Here is a 15,055-nt window from a genome sequence, read left to right as displayed (position 1 = left end):
CTATTCATTCTGGACCTCATCACTCTATTCATTCTAGACCTCATCACTCTATTCATTCTGGACCTCATCACTCTATTCATTCTAGACCTCATCACTCTATTCATTCTGGCCCACATCACTCTATTCATTCTGGACCTCATCACTCTATTCATTCTGGACCTCATCACTCTATTCATTCTGGACCTCATCACTCTATTCATTCTGGACCTCATCACTCTATTCATTCTGGACCTCATCATTCTATTCATTCTAGACCCCATCACTCTATTCATTCAGGACCTCATCACTCTATTCATTCTGGACCTCATCACTATTCATTCTAGACCTCATCACTCTATTCATTCTGGACCTCATCACTCTATTCATTCTGGACCTCATCACTCTATTCATTCTAGACCTCATCACTCTATTCATTCTGGCCCACATCACTCTATTCATTCTGGACCTCATCACTCTATTCATTCTAGACCCCATCACTCTATTCATTCAGGACCTCATCACTCTATTCATTCTGGACCTCATCACTCTATTCATTCTGGACCTCATCACTCTATTCATTCAGGACCTCATCACTCTATTCATTCTGGACCTCATCACTCTATTCATTCTGGACCTCATTCATTCTCTCATTCTATTCAGGACCTCATCACTCTATTCATTCAGGACCTCATCACTCTATTCATTCAGGACATCATCACTCTATTCATTCAGGACCTCATCACTCTATTCATTCTGGACCTCATCACTCTATTCATTCTGGACCTCATTCATTCATTCAGGACCTCATCACTCTATTCATTCTGGACCTCATCACTCTATTCATTCTGGACCTCATCACTCTATTCATTCTGGACCTCATCACTCTATTCATTCTGGACCTCATCACTCTATTCATTCTGGACCTCATCACTCTATTCATTCTGGACCTCATCACTCTATTCATTCTAGACCCCATCACTCTATTCATTCAGGACCTCATCACTCTATTCATTCTGGACCGCATCACTCTATTCATTCTGGACCTCATCACTATTCATTCTAGACCCCATCACTCTATTCATTCTGGACCTCATCACTCTATTCATTCTGGACCGCATCACTCTATTCATTCTGGACCTCATCACTATTCATTCTAGACCCCATCACTCTATTCATTCTGGACCTCATCACTCTATTCATTCTGGACCTCATCACTCTATTCATTCAGGACCTCATCACTCTATTCATTCTGGACCTCATCACTCTATTCATTCTGGACCTCATCACTCTATTCATTCTGGACCTCATCACTCTATTCATTCTGGACCTCATCATCATTCATTCTCTATTCATTCTGGACCTCATCCTCATCACCTCATCACTCTATTCATTCTGGACCTCATCACTCTATTCATTCTGGACCTCATCACTCTATTCATTCTGGACCTCATCACTCTATTCATTCTGGACCTCATCACTCTATTCATTCAGGACCTCATCACTCTATTCATTCAGGACCCATCATCACTCTATTCATTCTGGACCTCATCACTCTATTCATTCTGGACCGCATCACTCTATTCATTCAGGACTGCATCACTCTATTCATTCTGGACCATCACCTATTCATTCTCATCACTCTATTCATTCTGGACCTCATCACTCTATTCATTCTGGACCTCATCACTCTATTCATTCTGGACCTCATCACTCTATTCATTCTGGACCTCATCACTCTATTCATTCTGGACCTCATCACTCTATTCATTCTGGACCTCATCACTCTATTCATTCTGGACCTCATCACTCTATTCATTCAGGACCTCATCACTCTATTCATTCTGGACCTCATCACTCTATTCATTCTGGACCTCATCACTCTATTCATTCTGGACCTCATCACTCTATTCATTCTGGACTATTCATTCACTCTATTCATTCAGGACCTCATCACTCTATTCATTCTGGACCTCATCACTCTATTCATTCTGGACCTCATCACTCTATTCATTCTGGACCTCATCACTCTATTCATTCTGGACCTCATCACTCTATTCATTCTGGACATCACTCTATTCATTCTGGACCTCATCACTCTATTCATTCTGGACCTCATCACTCTATTCATTCTGGACCTCATCACTCTATTCATTCTGGACCTCATCACTCTATTCATTCTGGACCTCATCACTCTATTCATTCTGGACCTCATCACTCTATTCATTCTGGACCTCATCACTCTATTCATTCTGGACCTCATCACTCTATTCATTCAGGACCTCATCACTCTATTCATTCTGGACCTCATCACTCTATTCATTCTGGACCTCATCACTCTATTCATTCTGGACCTCATCACTCTATTCATTCTGGACCTCATCACTCTATTCATTCAGGACCTCATCACTCTATTCATTCTGGACCTCATCACTCTATTCATTCTGGACCTCATCACTCTATTCATTCAGGACCTCATCACTCTATTCATTCTGGACCTCATCACTCTATTCATTCTGGACCTCATCACTCTATTCATTCTGGACCTCATCACTCTATTCATTCTGGACCTCATCACTCTATTCATTCTGGACCTCATCACTCTATTCATTCAGGACCTCATCACTCTATTCATTCTGGACCTCATCACTCTATTCATTCAGGACCTCATCACTCTATTCATTCTGGACCTCATCACTCTATTCATTCTGGACCTCATCACTCTATTCATTCTGGACCCCATCACTCTATTCATTCTGGACCTCATCACTCTATTCATTCTGGACCGCATCACTCTATTCATTCAGGACTGCATCACTCTATTCATTCAGGACCTCATCACTCTATTCATTCTGGACCTCATCACTCTATTCATTCAGGACCTCATCACTCTATTCATTCAGGACCTCATCACTCTATTCATTCTGGACCTCATCACTCTATTCATTCTGGACCCCATCACTCTATTCATTCTGGACCTCATCACTCTATTCATTCTGGACCGCATCACTCTATTCATTCAGGACTGCATCACTCTATTCATTCAGGACCTCATCACTCTATTCATTCTGGACCTCATGGACCTCATCACTCTATTCATTCTGGACCTCATCACTCTATTCATTCTGGACCTCATCACTCTATTCATTCTGGACCGCATCACTCTATTCATTCTGGACTCATCACTCTATTCATTCTGGACCTCATCACTCTATTCATTCTGGACCGCATCACTCTATTCATTCAGGACCTCATCACTCTATTCATTCTGGACCTCATCACTCTATTCATTCTGGACCTCATCACTCTATTCATTCTGGACCTCATCACTCTATTCATTCTGGACCTCATCACTCTATTCATTCTGGACCTCATCACTCTATTCATTCAGGACCTCATCACTCTATTCATTCTGGACCTCATCACTCTATTCATTCTGGACCTCATCACTCTATTCATTCAGGACCTCATCACTCTATTCATTCTGGACCTCATCACTCTATTCATTCTGGACCTCATCACTCTATTCATTCTGGACCTCATCACTCTATTCATTCTGGACCTCATCACTCTATTCATTCTGGACCTCATCACTCTATTCATTCTGGACCTCATCACTCTATTCATTCTGGACCTCATCACTCTATTCATTCAGGACTCATCACTCTATTCATTCTGGACCTCATCACTCTATTCATTCTGGACCTCATCACTCTATTCATTCTGGACCTCATCACTCTATTCATTCTGGACCTCATCACTCTATTCATTCAGGACCTCATCACTCTATTCATTCTGGATTCCCATCACTCTATTCATTCTGGACCTCATCACTCTATTCATTCTGGACCTCATCACTCTATTCATTCTGGACCTCATCACTCTATTCATTCAGGACCCCATCACTCTATTCATTCTGGACCTCATCACTCTATTCATTCTGGACCTCATCACTCTATTCATTCAGGACCTCATCACTCTATTCATTCAGGACCTCATCACTCTATTCATTCTGGACCTCATCACTCTATTCATTCTGGACCTCATCACTCTATTCATTCTGGACCTCATCACTCTATTCATTCTGGACCTCATCACTCTATTCATTCAGGACTATTCATTCAGGACCTCATCACTCTATTCATTCAGGACCTCATCACTCTATTCATTCAGGACCTCATCACTCTATTCATTCAGGACCTCATCACTCTATTCATTCAGGACCTCATCACTCTATTCATTCTGGACCTCATCACTCTATTCATTCAGGACCTCATCACTCTATTCATTCTGGACCTCATCACTCTATTCATTCTAGACCTCATCACTCTATTCATTCTGGACCTCATCACTCTATTCATTCTGGACCTCATCACTCTATTCATTCTGGACCTCATCACTCTATTCATTCTGGACCTCATCACTCTATTCATTCTGGACCCCATCACTCTATTCATTCTGGACCTCATCACTCTATTCATTCTGGACCGCATCACTCTATTCATTCAGGACTGCATCACTCTATTCATTCTGGACCTCATCACTCTATTCATTCTGGACCTCATCACTCTATTCATTCTGGACCTCATCACTCTATTCATTCTGGACCTCATCACTCTATTCATTCTGGACCTCATCACTCTATTCATTCTGGACCTCATCACTCTATTCATTCTGGACCTCATCACTCTATTCATTCTGGACCTCATCACTCTATTCATTCTGGACTGCATCACTCTATTCATTCATTCTGGACCTCATCACTCTATTCATTCTGGACCTCATCACTCTATTCATTCTGGACCTCATCACTCTATTCATTCTGGACCTCATCACTCTATTCATTCTGGACCTCATCACTCTATTCATTCTGGACCTCATCACTCTATTCATTCTGGACCTCATCACTCTATTCATTCTGGACCTCATCACTCTATTCATTCTGGACCTCATCACTCTATTCATTCTGGACCTCATCACTCTATTCATTCTGGACCTCATCACTCTATTCATTCAGGACCTCATCACTCTATTCATTCATTCATTCTGGACCTCATCACTCTATTCATTCTGGACCTCATCACTCTATTCATTCTGGACCTCATCACTCTATTCATTCAGGACCTCATCACTCTATTCATTCAGGACCTCATCACTCTATTCATTCTGGACCTCATCACTCTATTCATTCAGGACCTCATCACTCTATTCATTCTGGACCGCATCACTCTATTCATTCTGGACCTCATCACTCTATTCATTCTGGACCTCATCACTCTATTCATTCTGGACTGCATCACTCTATTCATTTCAGGACTATTCATTCTAGATCATCACTCTATTCATTCTGGACCTCATCACTCTATTCATTCTGGACCGCATCACTCTATTCATTCAGGACCGCATCACTCTATTCATTCAGGACCTCATCACTCTATTCATTCTGGACCTCATCACTCTATTCATTCAGGACCTCATCACTCTATTCATTCTGGACCTCATCACTCTATTCATTCAGGACTCATCACTCTATTCATTCAGGACCTCATCACTCTATTCATTCTGGACCTCATCACTCTATTCATTCAGGACCTCATCACTCTATTCATTCTGGACCTCATCACTCTATTCATTCTGGACCTCATCACTCTATTCATTCTGGACCTCATCACTCTATTCATTCAGGACCACATCACTCTATTCATTCAGGACCTCATCACTCTATTCATTCTGGACCTCATCACTCTATTCATTCAGGACCTCATCACTCTATTCATTCTGGACCTCATCACTCTATTCATTCTGGACCGCATCACTCTATTCATTCTGGACCTCATCACTCTATTCATTCAGGACCTCATCACTCTATTCATTCTGGACCTCATCACTCTATTCATTCTGGACCACATCACTCTATTCATTCTGGACCTCATCACTCTATTCATTCTGGACCTCATCACTCTATTCATTCACTATTCATTCTGGACCCTCACTCTATTCATTCAGGACCTCATCACTCTATTCATTCTGGACCGCATCACTCTATTCATTCTGGACCTCATCACTCTATTCATTCTGGACCTCATCACTCTATTCATTCTGGACCTCATCACATTCTATTCATTCTGGACCTCACTCATTCATTCAGGACCTCATTCTATTCAGGACCTCATCACTCTATTCATTCAGGACCTCATCACTCTATTCATTCTGGACCTCATCACTCTATTCATTCTGGACCTCATCACTCTATTCATTCTGGACCTCATCACTCTATTCATTCTAGACCCTCATCACTCTATTCATTCTGGACCTCATCACTCTATTCATTCTGGACCTCATCACTCTATTCATTCTGGACCTCTCTATTCATTCTGGACCTCATCACTCTATTCATTCTAGATTCATTCTATTCATTCTGGACCTCATCACTCTATTCATTCTGGACCTCATCACTCTATTCATTCTGGACCTCATCACTCTATTCATTCTGGACCTCATCACTCTATTCATTCAGGACCTCATCACTCTATTCATTCTGGACCTCATCACTCTATTCATTCTGGACCTCATCACTCTATTCATTCTGGACCTCATCACTCTATTCATTCTGGACCTCATCACTCTATTCATTCTGGACCTCATCACTCTATTCATTCTGGACCTCATCACTCTATTCATTCTGGACCTCATCACTCTATTCATTCTGGACCTCATCACTCTATTCATTCTGGACCTCATCACTCTATTCATTCTGGACCTCATCACTCTATTCATTCTGGACCTCATCACTCTATTCATTCTGGACCTCATCACTCTATTCATTCTGGACCTCATCACTCTATTCATTCTGGACCTCATCACTCTATTCATTCTGGACCTCATCACTCTATTCATTCTGGACCTCATCACTCTATTCATTCTGGACCTCATCACTCTATTCATTCTGGACCTCATCACTCTATTCATTCTGGACCTCATCACTCTATTCATTCTGGACCTCATCACTCTATTCATTCAGGACCTCATCACTCTATTCATTCTGGACCTCATCACTCTATTCATTCTGGACCTCATCACTCTATTCATTCTGGACCTCATCACTCTATTCATTCTGGACCCCATCCTCTATTCATTCTGGACCTCATCACTCTATTCATTCTGGACCTCATCACTCTATTCATTCTGGACCTCATCACTCTATTCATTCACCTCATTCACTCTATTCATTCAGGACCTCATCACTCTATTCATTCAGGACCTCATAACTCTATTCATTCAGGACCTCATCACTCTATTCATTCAGGACCACATCACTCTATTCATTCAGGACCTCATAACTCTATTCATTCTGGACCGTATCACTCTATTCATTCAGGACCTCATCACTCTATTCATTTCAACTCTATTCATTCAGGACCTCATCACTCTATTCATTCTGGACCGCATCACTCTATTCATTCAGGACCTCATCACTATTCATTCTGGACCGCATCACTCTATTCATTCTGGACCTCATCACTCTATTCATTCAGGATCACATCACTCTATTCATTCAGGACCTCATAACTCTATTCATTCTGGACCTCATCACTCTATTCATTCTGGACCTCATCACTCTATTCATTCTAGACCCCATCTCTCTATTCATTCCGGACCTCATCAATCTATTCATTCTGGACCGCATCATCATTCATTCAGGATTCATTCAGGACCTCATCACTCTATTCATTCTGGACCTCATTCTATTCATTCTGGACCTCATCACTCTATTCATTCTGGACCTCATCACTCTATTCATTCTGGACCTCATCACTCTATTCATTCTGGACCTCATCACTTCTATTCATTCAGGACCTCATCACTCTATTCATTCTGGACCTCATCACTCTATTCATTCAGGACTGCATCACTCTATTCATTCAGGACCTCATTCATTCTGGACCTCACCTCATCACTCTATTCATTCAGGACCTATTCATTCTGGACATTCATTCTGGACCTCATCACTCTATTCATTCTGGACCATCATCACTCTCATTCATTCAGGACCTCATCACTCTATTCATTCTGGACCTCATCACTCTATTCATTCTGGACCTCATCACTCTATTCATTCTGGACCTCATCACTCTATTCATTGGACCTCATCACTCTATTCATTCTGGACCTCATCACTCTATTCATTCTGGACCTCATCACTCTATTCATTCAGGACCTCATCACTCATTCATTCAGGATCCTCTATTCATTCAGACCTCTATTCATTCAGGACCTCATCACTCTATTCATTCTGGACCTCATCACTCTATTCATTCTGGACCTCAAACTCTATTCATTTGACCTCATCACTCTATTCATTCTGGACCTCATTCACTCATTCATTTCATTCAGGACCTCATCATTCATTCTGGACCTCATCACTCATTCATTCTGGACCTCTCACTCTATTCATTCTGACCTCATCACTCTATTCATTCTGGACCTCATCACTCTATTCATTCTGGACCGCATCACTCTATTCATTCTGGACCTCATCACTATTCATTCTAGACCCCATCACTCTATTCATTCTGGACCTCATCACTCTATTCATTCTGGACCGCATCACTCTATTCATTCAGGACCGCATCACTCTATTCATTCAGGACCTCATCACTCTATTCATTCAGGACCTCATCACTCTATTCATTCAGGACCTCATCACTCTATTCATTCTGGACCTCATCACTCTATTCATTCTGGACCTCATCACTCTATTCATTCTGGACCTCATCACTCTATTCATTCAGGACCACATCACTCTATTCATTCTGGACCTCATCACTCTATTCATTCTGGACCTCATCACTCTATTCATTCTGGACCTCATCACTTATTCATTCTGGACCTCATCACTCTATTCATTCTGGACCTCATCACTCTATTCATTCAGGACCTCATCACTCTATTCATTCAGGACCTCATCACTCTATTCATTCTATTCATTCAGGACCTCATCACTCTATTCATTCTGGACCTCATCACTCTATTCATTCTGGACCTCATCACTCTATTCATTCTGGACCTCATCACTCTATTCATTCAGGACTCATCATCACATTCTCATTCATTCTGGACCTCATCACTCTATTCATTCTGGACCTCATCACTCTATTCATTCTAGACCTCATCACTCTATTCATTCTGGACCTCATCACTCTATTCATTCTGACCTCATCACTCTATTCATTCTAGACCTCATCACTCTATTCATTCTGGACCTCATCACTCTATTCATTCTGGACCTCATCACTCTATTCATTCTGGACCTCATCACTGGATTCATTCAGGACCTCATCACTCTATTCATTCTGGACCTCATCACTCTATTCATTCTGGACCTCATCACTCTATTCATTCAGGACCTCATCACTCTATTCATTCGGACCTCATCACTCTATTCATTCTGGACCTCATCACTCTATTCATTCAGGAAAGATCACTCATTCATTCTGGACCTCATTCATTCATTCTGGACCTCATCACTCTATTCATTCTGGACCTCATCACTCTATTCATTCTGGACCTCATCACTCTATTCATTCAGACCTCATCACTCTATTCATTCTGGACCTCATCACTCTATTCATTCTGGACCTCATCACTCTATTCATTCAGGACCACATCACTCTATTCATTCTGGACCTCATCACTCTATTCATTCTGGACCTCATCACTCTATTCATTCTGGACCACATCACTCTATTCATTCTGGACCTCATCACTCTATTCATTCAGGACCTCATAACTCTATTCATTCAGGACCTCATAACTCTATTCATTCAGGACCTCATCTATTCATTCAGGACCTCATCACTCTATTCATTCTGGACCTCATCACTCTATTCATTCAGGACCTCTATTCATCACTCTATTCATTCTGGACCTCATCACTCTATTCATTCTGGACCTCATCACTCTATTCATTCTGGAACATCACTCTATTCATTCAGGACCTCATCACTCTATTCATTCAGGACCTCATCACTTCTATTCATTCAGGACCTCATCACTCTATTCATTCACTCTATTCATTCTGACCTCATCAATCTATTCATTCTGGACCTCATCATCTATTCATTCTGGACCACATCACTCTATTCATTCAGGACCTCATCACTCTATTCATTCTGGACCTCATCACTATTCATTCTAGACCTCATCACATTCTATTCATTCTGGTTCATTCATCACTCTATTCATTCAGGACTGCATCACTCTATTCATTCTGGACCTCATCACTCTATTCATTCTGGACCATCACTCTATTCATTCAGGACCTCATCACTCTATTCATTCTGGACCTCATCACTCTATTCATTCTGGACCTCATCACTCTATTCATTCTGGACCGCATCACTCTATTCATTCTGGACCTCATCACTTATTCATTCAGGACCTCATCACTTTATTCATTCAGGACCTCATCACTCTATTCATTCTCAGGACCTCATCACTCTATTCATTCTGGACCTCATCACTCTATTCATTCTGAAGACCTCATCACTCTATTCATTCTGGACCTCATCACTCTATTCATTCTGGACCTCATCACTCTATTCATTCTGGAACATCACTCTATTCATTCTAGACCTCATCACTCTATTCATTCTGGACCTCATCACTCTATTCATTCTGGACCTCATCACTCTATTCATTCTGGACCTCATCACTCTATTCATTCTGGACCTCATCACTTCTATTCATTCTGGACCTCATCACTCTATTCATTCTGGACCTCATCACTCTATTCATTCAGGGACTCTATTCATTCAGGACCTCATCACTCTATTCATTCTGGACCTCATCACTCTATTCATTCTGGACCTCATCACTCTATTCATTCTGGACCTCATCACTCTATTCATTCTGGACCTCATCACTCTATTCATTCAGGACCACATCACATTCTATTCTATTCATTCAGGACCTCATCACTCTATTCATTCTGGACCTCATCACTCTATTCATTCTGGACCTCATCACTCTATTCATTCTGGACCTCATCACTCATTCATCTATTCATTCTGGACCTCATCACTCTATTCATTCTGGACCTCATCACTCTATTCATTCAGGACCTCATCACTCTATTCATTCAGGACCTCATCACTCTATTCATTCTGGACCTCATCACTCTATTCATTCTGGACCTCATCACTCTATTCATTCATTGGACCTCATCACTCTATTCATTCAGGACCTCATCACTCTATTCATTCAGGACCTCATCACTCTATTCATTCAGGACCTCATCACTCTATTCATTCAGGACCTCATCACTCTATTCATTCTGGACCTCATCACTCTATTCATTCTGGACCTCATCACTCTATTCATTCAGGACCTGCATCACTCTATTCATTCTGGACCTCATCACTCTATTCATTCTGGACCTCATCACTCTATTCATTCTGGACCGCATCATTCATTCTGGATTCACTCTATTCATTCAGGACCTCATCACTCTATTCATTTCTTTATTCATTCAGGACCTCATCACTCTATTCATTCTGGACCTCATCACTCTATTCATTCAGGACCTCATCACTCTATTCATTCTGGACCTCATCACTCTATTCATTCTGGACCTCATCACTCTATTCATTCTGGACTCATCACTCTATTCATTCAGGACCTCATCACTCTATTCATTCAGGACCTCATCACTCTATTCATTCAGGACCTCATCACTCTATTCATTCTGGACCTCATCACTCTATTCATTCTGGACCTCATCACTCTATTCATTCTGGACCTCATCACTCTATTCATTCTGGATTCATTCAGGACCTCATCACTCTATTCATTCAGGACCTCATCACTCTATTCATTTAGACCCCTCATCACTCTATTCATTCAGGACCTCATCACTCTATTCATTCAGGACCTCATCACTCTATTCATTCTGGACCTCATCACTCTATTCATTCAGGACTGCATCACTCTATTCATTCAGGATTCACTCTATTCATTCTGGACCTCATCACTCTATTCATTCTGGACCTCATCACTCTATTCATTCTGGACCTCATCACTCTATTCATTCAGGACCTCATCACTCTATTCATTCAGGACCACATCACTTTATTCATTCAGGACCTCATCACTCTATTCATTCTGGACCTCATCACTCTATTCATTCAGGACCTCATCACTCTATTCATTCTGGACCTCATCACTCTATTCATTCTGGACCTCATCACTCTATTCATTCTGGACTGCATCACTCTATTCATTCTGGACCTCATCACTCTATTCATTCTAGACCTCATCACTCTATTCATTCTGGCCCACATCACTCTATTCATTCTGGACCGCATCACTATTCATTCTGGACCGCATCACTCTATTCATTCTGGACCTCATCACTTTATTCATTCAGGACCTCATCACTCTATTCATTCTGGACCTCATCACTCTATTCATTCAGGACTGCATCACTCTATTCATTCTGGACCTCATCACTCTATTCATTCTGGACCTCATCACTCTATTCATTCTGGACCTCATCACTCTATTCATTCTGGACCTCATCACTCTATTCATTCTGGACCTCATCACTCTATTCATTCTGGACCTCATCACTCTATTCATTCTGGACCTCATCACTCTATTCATTCAGGACCTCATCACTCTATTCATTCTGGACCTCATCACTCTATTCATTCTGGACCTCATCACTCTATTCATTCTGGACCGCATCACTCTATTCATTCAGGACCTCATCATCTCTATTCATTCTGGACCTCATCACTCTATTCATTCTGGACCTCATCACTCTATTCATTCTGGACCTCATCACTCTATTCATTCAGGACCTCATCACTCTATTCATTCAGGACTCACATCACTCTATTCATTCTGGACCTCATCACTCTATTCATTCTGGACCTCATCACTCTATTCATTCAGGACCTCATCACTCTATTCATTCTGGACCTCATCACTCTATTCATTCTGGACCTCATCACTCTATTCATTCAGGACCCATCACTCTATTCATTCTGGACCTCATCACTATTCATTCAGGACCTCATCACTCTATTCATTCTGGACCTCATCACTCTATTCATTCTGGACCTCATCACTCTATTCATTCAGGACCACATCACTCTATTCATTCTGGACCTCATCACTCTATTCATTCAGGACCTCATCACTCTATTCATTCAGGACCTCATCACTCTATTCATTCTGGACCTCATCACTCTATTCATTCAGGACCTCATCACTCTATTAATTCTGGACCACATCACTCTATTCATTCTAGACCTCATCACTCTATTCATTCAGGACCTCATCACTCTATTCATTCAGGACCTCATCACTTCATTCATTCAGGACCTCATCACTCTATTCATTCAGGACCTCATCACTCTATTCATTCTGGACCTCATTCATTCATTCAGGACCTCATCACTCTATTCATTCTGGACCTCATCACTCTATTCATTCTGGACCTCATCACTCTATTCATTCTGGACCGCATCACTCTATTCATTCAGGACCTCATCACTCTATTCATTCAGGATTCTTTATTCAGGACCTCATCACTCTATTCATTCTGGACCTCATCACTCTATTCATTCAGGATCACACTATTCATTCTGGACCTCTATTCATTCTGGACCACATCACTCTATTCATTCTGGACCTCATCACTCTATTCATTCAGGACCTCATCACTCTATTCATTCAGGACCATCATCACTTTATTCATTCAGGACCTCATCACTCTATTCATTCTGGACCTCATCACTCTATTCATTCAGGACCTCATCACACTATTCATTCTGGACCTCATCACTCTATTCATTCTGGACCACATCACTCTATTCCTTCAGGACCTCATAACTCTATTCATTCAGGACCTCATCACTCTATTCATTTTGGACCATCATCACTCTATTCATTCTGGACCTCATCACTCTATTCATTTCTCTATTCATTCTGGACCTCATCACTCTATTCATTATTCATTCAGGACCTCATCACTCTATTCATTCTGGACCTCATCACTCTATTCATTCTGGACCTCATCACTATATTCATTCTGGACCGCATCACTCTATTCATTCAGGACCTCATCACTCTATTCATTCAGGACCACATCACTTTATTCATTCAGGACCTCATCACTCTATTCATTCTGGACCTCATCACTCTATTCATTCAGGACCTCATCACTCTATTCATTCTAGACCCCATCACTCTATTCATTCCGGACCTCATCACTCTATTCATTCAGGACTGCATCACTCTATTCATTCTGGACCTCATCACTCTATTCATTCTAGACCTCATCACTCTATTCATTCTGGCCCACATCACTCTATTCATTCTGGACCGCATCACTATTCATTCATTCATTCTGGACCTCATCACTCTATTCATTCAGGACCTCATCACTCTATTCATTCTGGACCTCATCACTCTATTCATTCTGGACCTCATTCAGGACCTCATCACTCTATTCATTCTGGACCTCATCACTCTATTCATTCTGGACCTCATCACTCTATTCATTCTGGACCCACATCACTCTATTCATTCAGGACCTCATCACTCTATTCATTCAGGACCTCATCACTCTATTCATTCTGGACCTCATCACTTCTATTCATTATTCATTCTCAGACCTCATCACTCTATTCATTCTGGACCTCATCACTCTATTCATTCTGGACCTCATCACTCTATTCATTCAGGACCACATCACTCTATTCATTCTGGACCTCATCACTCTATTCATTCAGGACCTCATCATCACTCTATTCATTCTGGACCTCATCACTATTCATTCAGGACCTCATCACTCTATTCATTCTGGACCACATCACTCTATTCATTCTAGACCTCATCACTCTATTCATTCAGGACCTCATAACTCTATTCATTCAGGACCTCATAACTCTATTCATTCAGGACCTCATCACTTTATTCATTCAGGACCTCATAACTCTATTCATTCTGGACCTCATCACTCTATTCATTCAGGACTGCATCACTCTATTCATTCTGGACCTCATCACTC

Source organism: Oncorhynchus nerka, linkage group LG26 (genome assembly GCF_034236695.1).
Source record: "Oncorhynchus nerka isolate Pitt River linkage group LG26, Oner_Uvic_2.0, whole genome shotgun sequence".
Lineage (NCBI taxonomy): Eukaryota > Metazoa > Chordata > Actinopteri > Salmoniformes > Salmonidae > Oncorhynchus > Oncorhynchus nerka.
The sequence above is the reverse complement of the archived record's forward strand: the minus strand, read 5'-3'. Positions refer to the sequence as shown.